Genomic DNA, 5,452 nt, shown 5'->3' with positions numbered 1-5,452 from the left:
GCCGCACCTCTCATCCTTTGGTCAGGGCCGGCACTGCCCCCTTCCTCCCTATTTTTTCTGCACATATATATGATGTTTTTTTTCCTGATTATATGTATATGTATGTGTGTATATCTGTTTATATGTCCTTTTTTTAGATCTTTTTTTTGCATTTTTATAAAAATGTATATATGTATGTATATATGTTCTCTGTGTATATATATCTTCATGTATATATGCAAAAGATAGATTTTTAGCAAAGTTAGGATTTTTTTCTGTTCATAGATTTTTTTGGTGATATTAATTATTGTAGAATATGCAAATGTTTGTATATTCATATGAACAATGCATTAGGCAAAACCTTTACTTTTTTCGAAATTTTCTATTTGAACATTTTTTTATGAATGAGAGGAAAAAGGAAAATAAGAAGAGGAAGAAAGGAGAAGAAGAGGAGAGGAAGAAGAGGAGAAATAAATAAGAAGAGGAAAAAAGAAGAAAAAGAAGAGGAGAAGAAGAAAGGAATAGAAGAGAAGAAGAAAAATTAGAAAAAATTCTATTTTTTCTTCTTCTCTCCTCTATTCCTTTCTTCTTCTCCTCTTTTTTTTTCTTCTTTTTTTCTTCGACCTTCTCCTCTATTCCTTTCTTCTTCTCCACTTTTTATTTCTTCTTCGTTTTCTTATGTTTTATCGGGTCTGTCGTCGTCGATATACCCCTCTCCCGATAACTTCAACACGAGGGGGGTCGATATACCCCCTCCCCGATAATATTATTTTCCCATGTACGTATGTCGTCGTTGTCGATATAACCCCCTCCCGATAACTTCAACACGTGGGGGGGGGGTCAATATACCCCCTCCCCGATAACATTATTTTCCCATGTATGTATGTCGTCGTTGTCGATATATATAACTCCCTCCCAGATAACTTCGACATGATGGACGGTCGATATTTATACCCCCTCTCGATCGTGATAACTTATACCACGGGAGCACCCCCGGCCCTCTCGCTCGACCAAAACTCTCGAGGACACCCAAACCCTAGAAAAAAACGATGTCGGTTTCCTACCCCCTCCCGCCGCGCCCCTACCCTTGAAGCGTTGCCGAGGCCACCCCAAACCCGGAATAAGCTAGGTCTACGTTTGCACTAATATATCCACCTGCTGTCATGTTTGTGTAATAATTGTCATGTTGTAATATTTGCAGAAACAATGGAGCACGGACGAGACGAGCAAGCAGAAGAGGTGTTGGGGGACATAATCTTAGCCGGAGGTGATATCTTGTCGTATCTTAACGACAATGATGGTCTGGAAGAATGGGGTGAAGAAGCAGGCTACGGTGATCGAAGAGTGGAGGAGGAAAGACATGATTATGATGGCTCCGGTGACCCAATGCTGGTGCAAGAAGTAGCCCGTGGTGACGGCTCCGGTGACCGAACAGAGTCCGGCCAGGTAAATATATTAGTTAAGCCTGTGCTGACTAGCTAATTGATGCATTCATGGTTTTGGTATGTACACATATTAATTAACTCTCGTCTTTCTTCTTTTTTCGAGCCCTCCCGATCAAGCACAACTTCGGTAAAGAGACGAGGCCCGAAGAGAATGTTGCGCTCGGATGAAAGGTTTGAGATCGCAGCAATCGCGCGCGATGGCCAACCGATTGAACCCATCCGGACAAAGGAAGCATTTGCTGCTCAGTGCGGGGTTCTTGTTAGGGACAAGATCCCGATCAGCATCCACCAATGGTATAAGCCTAAGAAGGAAGACCCTGAGGTGTCTTATGTCAATGATATGCAGAAAGATGATCTTTGGACTGAGCTGAAGGCAAATTTCACCCTACCGCCAGAGGAGGATCCGGAGAAGCCAGTTAAAGAGCAATTAATCAAGTCTCATGCTCTTAAGAAGATGGCAGACCTATTCAGGATCTGGAAGAATGAGCTGAAAACGTTTGTTGACAAAGAAGAGACACCAGAATTCATCGGCCGGTATGAGAAGATCAGAGATCACTGGCCCGCATTTGTGGCCCACAAGACATCGGAAAAGAGTAAGAAGATGTCAGCGACAAACAAGAAGAATGGTGCGAAGAAGAAGCTTCACCATCGCACGAGGTCAGGTGGCTACCTCAAAGCCCGGCCTAAGTGGGCCAAGGCTGAGAATCATCTGCTTGAAAAAGGGATCGAACCACAGACAATGAACTGGACACACCGTTGCCGGACTTGGTTCTTCGGGGCTGGCGCAAAATTGGACCCTGTATCAGGGAGGTGCGTTTGGACGAACGAGCTTTTGAGAATACCAGTCAAGAAGATTCAGCAATATATCGATGCAGCACAGGAAGGGACGTTCGTTCCAGATAGAGAGAACGACGAGCTCACAATGGCCCTCAGGAATCCTGAGCACCCTGGACGGACACGAGGCCCGCCAGGCTCCATTCCGTGGAAGGCTGGTTTTCCGAACGCAGGCCTTACAAAAGCCAGGAGAGGAGAAAAAAATGGAGCAGACCCAAATTCAGAAGCTGCACGGAAGGGTTCAAGCGCTAGAGGAACGAGACGGCAATCGACATGCCGAAACTACCCCCGAAGCTACCCCGCCATCTCAGCGGAGAAGCAGCGTGGCTTCCACCGAGCTGCTTCAGCCGGAGCATGTCTTGACGGCTCCTGCTAGCTACCCCGTGGATGCTATCATGGAGTCTCAACATTGCCACCTTATGGCGCAATGGCAGAACTTCAAAGTCAAGGCGGCTGTTGGCTCTGTTTTACCTCCTGAACCCGGCGCAACCTACCACTGTCGGCCGATTCCAGAAGGATATGCTAGGGTGATGGTGGATGAAATAACGGAGGGATTTGAGGACCTCCAGCTTGACCACCCTACCGGTGAAGGGGAGACTCGGGTGGGTTTAGCTCTGAAGACTCCGTGCCTATGGCGGAAGGAGCTCATTAACCTTCCAAACTGGACGCCTCCGGCGAGTAAGGGCACTCCGCCGCCTCCTCCTCCGGCGAGTGATCAGGGCACTCAGCCTCCTTCTCCGGCGCGTGGCGGCACTCCGCCTCCTCCTCCGGCGAGTGATCAGGGCACTCAGCCTCCTTCTCCGGCGCGTGGCGGCACTCCGCCTCCTCCTCCGGCGAGTGATCAGGGCACTCAGCCTCCTTCTCTGGCGCGTGGCGGCACTCCGCCTCCTTCTCCGCCTGCGCCGGCGTGCCAGAGCAGCCAGCCTCCTCCTTCTCCGCCTCGTCAGCAAGGGCGGAAGAGACCCGCCGCCGCTCCGGCTGCTCCGGCGCGTCGTAGTCCTTCTCCTCCGCCTCGTAAGCAAGGAAAGAAGACAGCCGCAGCCGCTCCGTCTGCTCTGCCGGCGTCTAGCAGTACAACTGCCAGAGGCGGGAGGCAATACAGATTCGGTCCTTCTCTGAAGACTCTAGAGAAGTTACCATACGAGAGGACCGAGGAGGAGAACGCGAAGATCGTGCGAGCCGAAGTGAAGAACTTCTTTGAAGGGGTGAAAGCAAAGAAACATCCACCTCTGGAGGAGAAGGTAGATCCGGTGAAAGCGAAGCGCACTCTGGCTGCCCTGACAAAACCACCAAAGTCTCCGCCGAAAGGCAACTATGAGCGCATTATTGCAAAGACATTTGTCGAAGCGGAGCGGTCGGGAAGTACTGTCAGTGATCAAAGGTTAAAAGAACGAAGAGCTGGGAAAAAAATTGCCCAGCTCGGCGAACAAGCGAACCAATCGTGCCCCCCGCTCAAGGTGTCTAAAGACATCGTCGCTAATGATCCGAGGATGGTGGCCGGTTATAGCAATCTTGGAGATTACCTGCCTGACGATGTACATTATGAAATCATGGAGGTGGACGAACACAAATACCATTACGGGAAGCCTCTCGTCAAAGATGAAAGATCTCTAACAACGATGATGCGAAGATTACATGATTGGTACATGAAAACCTGCAGACAGTCTGATGGGATGAATACTTTGACGCTGAGAGTTAAACCGGAGCATGACCTCGTTGGAATTGAACTGCTGAATGTTCCATTTGAGGAGTTCTTCCAGTTTTTCAATCAAAAGGCCCTCGATAAATCAACGATAACTTGCTACTGTCTGTAAGTAGTACTACTTCCGTCATTAAGTCTCTCTATATAGTTCAGCTCTTTCATTGCATGTATTTATAATTATCCTCACTATATTATGCAGATTGAAGATCGCCGAATTGAAGAAAAGACAAATCGATGATATTGGGTTCATTAACACAAATCTCATAGATGCATATACGGTTGAAAAACATGCCAAAGAAGCCGAGGCCAACTTGCTACGATCGTTGGTATTAAATCAAAACAAAGATATAATACTCTTTCCTTACAACTTCAAGTGAGTGTTACTGTCTTGTGCATATTCGGTTTCCCTTATTAGGCCAGGTTATGGTAATGTAATTGATGACTTATGCATGCATGCGCAGCTCCCACTATATTCTCCTAGAGATTAAGCTTGAGCAGGGAGTAGTAACCGTCTTAGACTCGAGACGAAAAGATCCCCAGGACTATGCGGACATGACTCAAGTGCTCGAGAAGTAAGTTAAATCGATCATTATCCACCATATCAGCAACTTTGTTCATTTCCTGATATCAAGTAATTGTTTTCTTTGTCTGGCAGGGTTTGGAGAAAATTCACCACAAAAGCTCCGGGACTGCCGAAGAAGCTGCAATTTAGACACCCGAAAGTAAGTACTATAGTAGCATGTTCCGCACATCTCCTAGTGATTCAAGCGCTAGTTTCATCAATACCATTTAGCATGCCTGCTTATCAGTTAGATTGACCTCTATTTCTTGTAAAGTGGTTGTGGCAGGAACAAGGGAATGATTTCTGTGGATACTACATTTGCGAGTCTATCCGCCACACGACCTGTGAGCGGGGCTACTCTGAAGAACAATATGAAGTGCGTAAGCAATAATATTCACAATTTTATTTTATTACCATCATTTGTGTCGAGTTTCATTTATTCATATATATATGTATTGACCCCCTTCTTCAAATTAGATGTTTCAGATGTGGGATGAACTCCTAGCACCAGATCGTATGCGAGCAATTCAAGAGGAATTGGCGGCATTCTTCCTTGACCACGTGATCGCTGAAAACGGAGAATACTATGTGGACCCTGTGTTCTTACAATTTAATTAGGAGATTATATTGTAAGAGATAATTATTGTATATATGTAGCTGGTAGTGTCAGATAGATATACGAGAACTTGTTGTTCGACCAATCTCTCGGAGAAGGAGAGGTGGTCGATATCACTTCTCTCTGTATGCATATGTTCATGACGATCTTCTGTTTCCTTCATTTGCTTACTAGCTAGCGTGTCTAGTCCTCTCCATACGTATATAGTACGTAGCGTCGACCAAGCACGGAGATAAGAGAGGACACTTCTCTCTATTAATTAGCTAGCTAACACAATATATGAAACACCTAAATTAACCCCCCAAAACCCCCCA

This window comes from Triticum aestivum, chromosome 7D (assembly GCF_018294505.1).
Source record: "Triticum aestivum cultivar Chinese Spring chromosome 7D, IWGSC CS RefSeq v2.1, whole genome shotgun sequence".
Taxonomy (NCBI): Eukaryota; Viridiplantae; Streptophyta; class Magnoliopsida; order Poales; family Poaceae; genus Triticum; species Triticum aestivum.
The sequence above is the reverse complement of the archived record's forward strand: the minus strand, read 5'-3'. Positions refer to the sequence as shown.